Genomic DNA, 10,253 nt, shown 5'->3' with positions numbered 1-10,253 from the left:
ATTTCAATGATTTGGGGTTTATTTCCAGAAATGCATACAAAAGAGGAAGAAAACAAGTGAAATATCGTAAACAAATATTCAGCATTCTTTGTAGTGTAAATGTGTTTTGCAGGCGTCAGAAACGTGTGATCAGTCCCAGTGAACCTGCCAGTCAAAGAGCACGTCAATGTGTTCGTTTTCCTCAGTTCTTTCAAAAACAGAGCTTTGCACTGGTTTCACTCCATTGAGCGAACGACAAATTAAACCCAATTAGGCTCGCAGCTGTTGCCTGGGGCATTGCGAGTTTGTCTGGTGTACTCCGTTCCTCTTAACTTCGCCATTGCCAGAGCAAAGAATGGACAATTATTAGTCCTGGGAGAGATATATAAGATGACTTGTATTGATTAACACAGGTTTTGCTGTATTTCTTTTAATTAAAAAATGATTAATCCATGTTATACGCAGAGTAGATTTTGTGCACGAGATTAATATCAAACACACGTTGAGAAATGGGCCGATTCGAAAACAGGAGCAGGACTGTTACGAATGAAAACATCTACTTCTGTTCGAGAGCGTGAAGGTCTCATTGTACTGTTTTAGCAAACTGTACTTTGGACTATTTTCAAAAGAGCAGGCAAAAAGAGCATCCTTTTTGAATGTTCTATACATAAACACAATGAGGTACATGTCGGACCTGAGGGACAGAGAGCACAGGTAAACAGTGTTTTCAGGCCCATCTGCAGAGACTCTCCTGGATTAAGGGGCCACCAGTGGCTACACACACGTCTCTGATCTTGGCTTCACAAGAGTGGAAAGACTGTTGGATGCTTGTTATAGTCACCCCTTACTGAGAGACACATGGACATACACACTCATAGATGTGTGCTTTGTCTTTATGTGTTTAGAGAATATACCACACACAAACACACACTCGCAATGACCCTCACTCCATACGGATTAATCATAGAACAAGATGAAAGCGAGTTTTGGAGAGAGGACGAGCGTGGAGCAGACTATTAGACATATTGCTTTTCATAAATCTCTTGGAAATGGACAACACTCAACATCTCCATCAGTGACTCGCAGCTATCCGAACCATACTCCGCCCATCCCGCTTTGATCTCAGCCGCTCGCAATCCTCTCCGTTCCCTTAGAGAATCATTGTTTTCTTGTCCAAGAAGCAATCATTAATAGCAAGGAAATGCAGGGCAGGGTTCTCGACCAGCCATTTGGGACACACTTTTGAACTTCTGTGTTTACTTACATTGTTATTAAATTATTAGTGTCTTTAAATATTAACATTATATTAAATATTATGAAACAATATTAAAAGTAAAAATAAAAATCAGGGATATAAACATGCACAGTTAAATGCATAATAGTAACTGATATGATACATAAAAATAAAAAATAAAAACGTTAATTTTAGACCATTATATTACTGAGACAGCATCTCTAATTTAAACACAACATATAAAGCATTTGATGTTCCAGATATATATACACACACACACACACACACACACAATATATATATATATATATATATATATATATATATATATATATATATATATATATATATATATATATATATATATATATATATATAATTTATATATATAAATGTGTTTATGTGGATGTATTTATTTGTTATAAGACAATAATTGTATTAAAATGTATTCTTGCAGAGTTGATTTTATTAGTTTTAATGATACACAAAAAGTGCCTTTAAAAATTAATTCTAGGCAGTAAATATGGGTATTATTTATTTATGCATTTATTAATTTTTTTACAGACACACTCCTACTACAGTTCTACTAGGAACAGAGAGTACAATCTCAAGTTTGTTTTCCTCACCACTTGAGTCAGTCGTTTGGTACATTTGTAACTCTCAATCAAAATAAAACGTGTGTGAGGTGTTCAGCCCTGTGAAATTCTAACCGTATCACTAACCCGTTAAAAATGCATGATACGATCCTGGGCTTTAGAGTTATAGAAAGCTGACCCTCTCTGATACTTATTTATTTATTTTTCCCACAAATACATTTAAATATGCTGTCATCAACAGAAATAAGCTTTCCACTGACAGGATTTGCATATACATAAGATATTGGATATTTTACACAAACTCAGTCTAATTGGATATTTATTATGCTCAGACTTTCTACTTTTCAATCGGAGCCTCAATTTGCAATTGAATAAATTGTGCATTGGAAACATCCATAATCCTGAGTCCAAATATGCACAAATTTGAATTCATTTCCTTGCACTTTGCACAATAAACCACCTTTCATTCTTCTACATGCTGAGCCACTCAAATGTGAAGCCTTGGTGCTTGGTTGCTGTTGTCGTTTTTTTCTTCGGAAGAGTGTAAGTTTCATTGCAAACTAACAGTTTTGAATCTTGGCTCCGAAATGTCTGAACAGCTTAATAAAATCCCCCTTGCAGCAATTACAGGTGTGATCAACAGACTCCCAGGCTCCCTAAATCTCAATCAATGTTGCTGTGCTCTAATTGTTCCAGTGGCTCTTGTACCAGAAGTTACAGGTGCAAATCTATTGCCTTTGACAGGACAGCCACACAAACATCCCCAATGTATTCCTGCACCCCTCAAGCAGGTTTCAAAAGCTTTTTTTTTTTTTCTCTCTCTCTCTCTCTCTCAAAGTCGCGCCTCCGGAATAGATCCCGGGTTATTGAACATGGTCAGAGATTTGAGAATTAATAAAACACAGAGAAAAACTATTGCCTTCGTTCCACTGTGTTTATAATTCATGAGATGCTATCGAAATGTGCCAGCCTCGGAGAGAGATGGACATAGGACGGCATCGGTGGACTCTGATCCAACTATACATATTTCAGGTATTTGCTGGAAAAATGTTGTTTAAGTTACATATGACACGCTATCCATCTAAGAGCTTCTTTTTTGTTTTGCTGGCCTTTTTTAATCGAAGTTTTAAAGTGCTTATGAAAGTTTTATGTGCTGCGATCTTCCTGTCTTTGAGGAGACTTTGAAGTGTATCCTCTACCTGACTTATATGTATTTTTCATTGTATCCTAAACCCTAACTTTTACAGATGCGTTTCCATTATATCATCTCACTGTTTCCTGTCCTCTGCTACAGCCGTTTATCACACTGTTTCTCTGCCACAGTCAATATATAAAGTATACAATGTATCAAAACATTAACATAATTAGATATTAGAAATGATAATTAGATATGTCTCTTGAGCACCAGATCAGAGTATTAGGATGATTTCTGAACAATCTGAAGACTGGAGTAATGGCAGCCTTTGGTGAGACTTCTTTCAAAAACAAACCAAATGCAACATTGCAACTGAAACTCAAAATCTTTATAAATTTCAAACTAGCCTACAATGCAACCGTCTTATTCCTAATACTTTGTATGGGTGCCGGCACAGAGGCCATTGATTAAAACCATGCAGTCTGTAGATGTGCCTCTGTGCAATGCAATAAAACATGTTTATGGCGTACTGCTGCCTGCCTTCCTTTTCCTCTTTTCAGCACGGTGACAAAGTGCACTTAGCCGAGACAGAGTGTTAATCTTGTGCTCAGACAGCTCAGAGGACTATGATCAGGTAGGGCAGGGCTCTTTAAACTCATCGGGACTACCATAGATCTTTGTCTCGCTACCCAGGGCTACATTAGACTAGACTAGACAGGATCAAATGGCCATGACCAAGACTCCCGTTACCTGATCTAAGAGTCTCTCTGGAGGAAGCAGGCTCCTCTCACTCAATAACAGGGTTTTAAGATGCATAGGAAGACTGTGAGTACTGATCGTCGCGCCTGTGTGATGTTTTGCTTTGTTGTTCTTTCTTTTATGTCTACAAAATTCATCCTTGTCTTCATCACCTTCACAGCACACTGATTAAGACAACGTCTACATTCCGAGAGAACCCGGTGGCGAAAGAGCCTTTGAAGCCATTGTTGGCCGAGCAGAACTGGGTTCTGGAATCCCTAGAGGTCATCTTTGAGCAAGTAGCCTCCTCAAATCCTATTGGTCCATCTCCAGCTCTTTAGTGCTCCATTTATTTGCATCGCAGCAAGGCACAGGTGTTTCTTTTAGATTACATAGAGTGTCTGTTGGCGCGAGGAAACGGTGTAATCAGGTTAGCCGAATAAAGAGTTGTGGTTCACCTCTATTCACCGTTACAGCTATTGCAAAGATTCACTCACACTTTTCCCCATGACCAGGTCAGAAGCCATTTTCGGCACAGACAGACTGAAGGCGAATAGCTACAAGCATCCACACATGTGGCTCAGGTCTGAAAGGCCAGTCTCTCAACGTCCACGCTCACATTTGGCAGCATTATGGAGCTTCTGCCATCGACTCCAGATTCATTTAGCAGTGTCCCTCAGTGACTATCAACACTGTGTCTGGATGTGTTATAGCCCTCCAAAAACACAAGCACAATGCCTGTTGGATCTTACTTCATAGAAAAATGGCTTAAATCTTTTTTTAAAACAGCATGTGGTTAGAATACAGTGTATACAAGTCTGACTATGCATTTATCGGATGCCTTTTATTGGAGTCAGGAGGGTACTGAGTCCCTAAGGGGAAAAAATTTGAGATTGGAGGAGAAAATATATTTCAATGCTTTTGCGTTCACCTACAGAGCTTTTGCATACTCTCGCAAAAGTATAGCATTATCCCAAGAAACTGCATTTCTCTTGTAAAACATTTGCATTCTCTTGCAGAAGTATTGCATTCACCTGAGCAACTTTTGCTAAACATTTGCGTTAGCTCATAAAACAGTTGGAGTCTCTTGCAGACCCTAGTAAAAAAGTAATATATTCAAAATACATTTATTTCATATAATTCAAATATTTTCAACATGTTTACCGACATATTGCTCAAGACTTAATGATACTTTATAAAAATAATTAAACTTTATTAAGAGTATTGTACTTGTGCACATTCTTAATATTAGGCCTAAAATGCGTTTTAATATAACTGTAATGAGCAGTAGTTCCACTACTCATCCAGTAGTTCAAAATATCTTTAGTTGGAATTCAGCACCACGTTTGCACAATTACACAAAGACTTTAAGTATACCAGCTTAGTACAATTGCAGGGTAGTTGTATTAAGTAAATGTTTTTAGCATGAAATAAATATATTTCAAATACATTTTATTTTTTTTTATTTTTATTTTTTTACTAGGGGTGGTATTGCAATTTCCCAAGACAATTTGCATTCTCTTGCAAAACATTTGGGTGTTACCACAAAAGTATTGCATTCTCTAAAAAAGTTTCCATTTGCTCATGAAGGTTTTTCCTCCCATACTGAAAAAAAGAAATGGTGATGAAACTTTTTTCATTCAGAAATTGCTAATAAATTTCACAAATAATTGCAAAGAAAGGGCAGGTAACACACTGAATTAAACATGATTTGTTATCTTTTTTTGTAGTAATAACTATTTTAAAAGTATTTAAAAACATAAATCAATAATAGTTGTATTATTTATTATTGCCATTGAAAAAGTTTTCCACAAAGTTTCTCGGGAAACACAATTCTTTTGCAACAGAATGTAAATGCTCTGAAATAGATTTTTTTCTCCCATCTTTTTTTACCATCACCATATCCCTTTAGGAATGTATGAGAGTACATTTTCATTATATACAATTTTTCTGCATGCACGGTAATCATTCTGAGAAATAGTGGTCGGTTAATTGTTTTATTGTGCACAAAAGCAGACCAGAAGAAACAGCAGGTGTGTTTTAAAACTAATGCAATCCCATTTAATGTGGTTAAACATTACAAATTCATCAACTAAAGCTGGTCTCTTAGGCCAGCCTGCTGAAAAGTGCCCAAAACTTTTCTAAAACCAATTAAAAGACCAGTATAACCGGACTGGGAGACCAACTATAAGACAAACAAACCAGCATAGGCTGGTTTAAAATGTTTTTTATTCCTCAGCTGGGATATACTGTACAGCAATAATAGTCTGTACAGTCAGCACTCAGAAATAACTATTCTGTCATTATTTCCTCATCTTCATGCCATTCCAAACCAATAACCTAGGTTTTAGTTGTTGTTGTTGTTGTTTCTGCTCTTTTCCATGCACTGAAAATGGAGATCAGAGGCTGTAGAGCTTGAAAATATAAGAATTAAAATGTTTCTATATTCAGAGTCTTATGATGCCATATAATATTTTTGTTTAAAGAAGTGGAACAGCACGATATGTAATTACTTATTTTTAATATTGCTTGACAACCACGGTCCCCATTCACTTTCATTGTATTCAAAAAAAGTAGCTTGGAGTGCTATAAATAACTCCATTTGAGTTCCACAGAAGAAAGAAGTCCAACCGTTCTGATTAAATGACTTTTCATGCTGTCAACAGCACCAGTCTTAAAAAAGCAGGTCTGTGTTTACTGTTGTGTTGAAAAATGTAAGTGGCTACATTTGACTAGCCATTATGCAGTTTGTAATTTAAAGGCCTAATATTCAGACATGTTCTTTGATGACTACATCACCTGCAAACTTTTCTTGTCAAAGACAAAAGACAGAAAGTAAAGAATCAGGCAATATGATATAAATTAAATGAGCTTCAGTGAACTACTGCTTGCTTATCTCACTTAGCTTAGCAGCTTATCCCAGGTCTTAGTACTGCATGTGATTCCACATAGATTTCCCCATGTACATAAAATGACAAATCTTTGTTGATAGCAAGTTAACGTCTGCCTGTAAAGACTAGGCTAATCCATGTACTAAAGGATTCCTGACGCTTGCTACTGTGCTAATCCAAGAGATATGAGATGAGGTCTATCCTGAAGTGGTCATTCTATTCCCTGCAAGGAACTAGTCTCTTTTCTATTAGACATTTTTTAAAAGGAAAATGGAGATTAAGGTAGGAACCAGAGTAGGTATAAGGTATAATAGGTATAAAAGAAAATAATGCTTTTGTTATTAAAATTTTATAACTCAAGATGACTCAAAATTCAAATTCCCTCGAGTAATTGTGCCATTTGGAGATGATCAAACAGTCTTTTTGTGGCAAACAACAACAAAACTGATGACACATGCTGTTACTAGTTTCCTCCAGAATGTCTGCATACCAGAATGCCCTTTAAATGGGCACGGCCTGAGGTCTGCCTACAGAGATGATGAAAATCTAGAGTGTACTGTTCCTGTGCACCTGAGTCCACCACTGCAAAGGAGTCTCTTATCTGCAGGGTGAATAGCACAGATAAGCACAGATGTTCTTGGCTTCAGCTGTTCTCTAAAAAGAAAACTCTTAGATTTAAGTTTGTAACAGACTTTATTTCTATCTTTCTTGCTTTAGTTTGTCCTTTTGCCATTAATTGTAATAATCCTGTGAGATTGTTGCTTGCACAAGGAGTTTGACAACAGCCAGTGATCCACACAGAGATTATCTATAATTATCATCATCCAGTCTATCTGGAATAGGTCTTTGTGATTTTGCCAAGACATGTTTCTGGATCAACATGATTTGATGATCCTGGATCAACATTATTTTAGATTAACATTATATAGACTTAACCCTATCCCTACCCCTAAACCTAACCCTACCCATAATTTAATCCTAAAAATCAGTGGGAAATGATGGCTGATTAACTAGGGTGTAGAAGCACCTACCCCTGATTGTAAGCCTAAAACACATATTTTTTTAAAAGTTTTATCTCGATTCTGATTGGTTGATTGGAATGTTGTTCCAGGACTAACAAGGATGTTGATCCAGGAACATGTTGTACTTGGGTGAAATCACACTTGCCGTCTGGAATAACATGAAGAAACTGAACAAACTGAGACAGACTCAATCCAGAATCTCAATCCAGAAGAACTGTGGAAATGTCTCCAAGATGCTTCAAGAAAGCTACTTACAAAATCTACATACAAAAATGATGGGCTAGAGAAATAAAAGATCTGTCACTAATACTGATGCACTGCAAATGCATGTCTATCATTGCATAAGATAAAAAAATATCAAACAAAAGCTGATGGCCTTTTCTTCACTTATTATTAATTGTACAACTGGTCCCAAGGTCACAAGTATTTTATCAGAGTAACCACGGCTGCAATTCATCACATTCACTTTCACCAGATTTCCAAATACTTTTTTTTTTTTTTTCTGATTTTGAACAATATATCTTATTATTGAATACACTATTAAAAATCAAGGTGCTTCAAAGGTTCTTCACAGCGATGCCATAAAATAACCATTTTTGGTTCCACAAAGAACCAATAAGTCAATGGTTCTTTAAAGAACCATCTCTTCCTTGTATAATCTGAAGAACTTTCTTTCACCACAAAGAACCTTCTGATGTTAAAAGGTTCATTATGGAACCATTTAGACAAAAAGGTTTTTCTATTGAATAATGAAACACCTTTATTTTTAAGAGTATACAGGTTCAAACCTAATATAACCTATAGGTTTTAACCTATTCTAGGTTTTAATCATAGGTTTTGATAGATATGTATACATTTTAAATATATCTTAAGTGTCTTAATGCACTGAAGTGACGTTAAGGTTCAAATGTTCAAATTCAGTTTGTTCTTCATATTTTTTTTTCAGCTCTTTTCTTTTAGTTTTTATTTATCTCTTGTTATTGTCTATTTAATATAAACTATGGCCTGAACTCTATTTTGTCACAGGGGTCGGAACCTGACTGAATATTCTAGCCTGCACTTAGGATTCCCGATGGAAGTTCACGCTTGCCGTGCTAAAAGAGAAGAGAAGAGTAGACAGAGACCTGGGGAAGGTCAGCTGGAGGGTACATGACAATGTATTTAGCCCCAGAGGAGTTTCTGCAGACTGAGATGAGATGGCCCCATCTCTACACTACATGCTTCCAAAAATGAGTTGCGTTCCTCTGGGAATAACTGTCATAAACAGTGGGAGGGAACAGTACCATATTCTTCAGACCAGTTCACCCAAACCTCTTAAATCTACAAAAATATAAACAAATAAAAAAATATGACTTGGAAAAACAGAAGGCTGTATAGGAGAGTGGGCTAGAAATAATAAAAAAAATGATTAAACAAAGAGGCTTTCGCCCTTATTTTTTTAATGGATTCTGTTTTAATTCAAACTCCTCCACAGTATAGAGCAAAGAAAAGAAGAAATGCAATTACACACCTGGGGAACTCCCAGCCTCCAATCTGTAATCATCAAGACGCCCATTAAATGCTGTGTGACACTTGGAGAATTTCAATGAGGAAAATCTGCTTTGGAGAAATGCAGATGCTATATTTCAAGAAATTATACGTATGGGATGTTGGCTGAGAGAAGTGCGTTGCTCCTCTACTAATGCGCTTGTTATCTCGAAGGTAAAAAAAATAATAATAATAAAAAAAAAGATTTTTTTTTTCCCCCACAGGTTTTTTGTTTAATAACACCAACATGTACAAGAATGTTCTTTGGTAATATAATGACAGCATCAAGAACATATACTCAGCTGGATCTCTGCGCATATACACCCACTTACCACTCAGCGCTCAGCGGCCGCTGTGGGCTCACCGTCAATCCTCTGTCACATTAAACACCACCTTGGTGGGTTCCAGAACAAACCGTGACAGCTGGTGTCTTAATTATCAAGGCCTTTTCTCTCTACTTCTCTCTTCCGTACTTGTTTTTTTCAGGTTGTGACATCTCTCTGTGTTTTCTTAGGTGAAGGGGCGCAAGGGACACACGCTGCCGCACATCTGAGGGGGAGAGTCGAAGGTGAAGAAGGCTTGTTTTTGCCTGAGTACCGGAGCGTTGGATGTGTCCGCTTTCATTTCGAAAAACAATAGGCCCATTCACAATCACCTCCGCAGTTTTCTTCCGAAAGCAGCAGACCTCTCTGCCAAGAAGGCAGCGGTGGCTTTATTCTCCCGTTTGATATAGTGGAGCTATTTCTAGAACCTTTCTAATCATCAAAACACACAAAAGTGCATCCACTCTGGGACTGCTCAGAATACCAAAGCCACAGCTCATTAAATGCTGTGTAAGTAAAATGAAGCCGTTGGTTCATATGAGCATCCAAAGATAAAAGTCAAAGGAGATTTTTTTTTTGCATTTATTTATTTTCAGTAGCCTACCATTCGACTACCTTTGCGTTTGAGGGAATCATTTTTTTCTACAAGTGTTTTCAAGAGTGCTTTATTAAGCTTATCTTTAATAATAAAATTAAAAACTTTGTCAAAAAAAAAATAATACTATTAAATAAATATTAAATAAGTATTAAATAAGTCACAAAAAATTATTTAAGTTATGTTTATGCAAAATATGCAAATGATGGCGTC

The sequence above is a fragment of the Carassius auratus genome, chromosome 11, assembly GCF_003368295.1.
Source record: "Carassius auratus strain Wakin chromosome 11, ASM336829v1, whole genome shotgun sequence".
In the NCBI taxonomy this organism is placed as follows: Eukaryota; Metazoa; Chordata; class Actinopteri; order Cypriniformes; family Cyprinidae; genus Carassius; species Carassius auratus.
The sequence above is the reverse complement of the archived record's forward strand: the minus strand, read 5'-3'. Positions refer to the sequence as shown.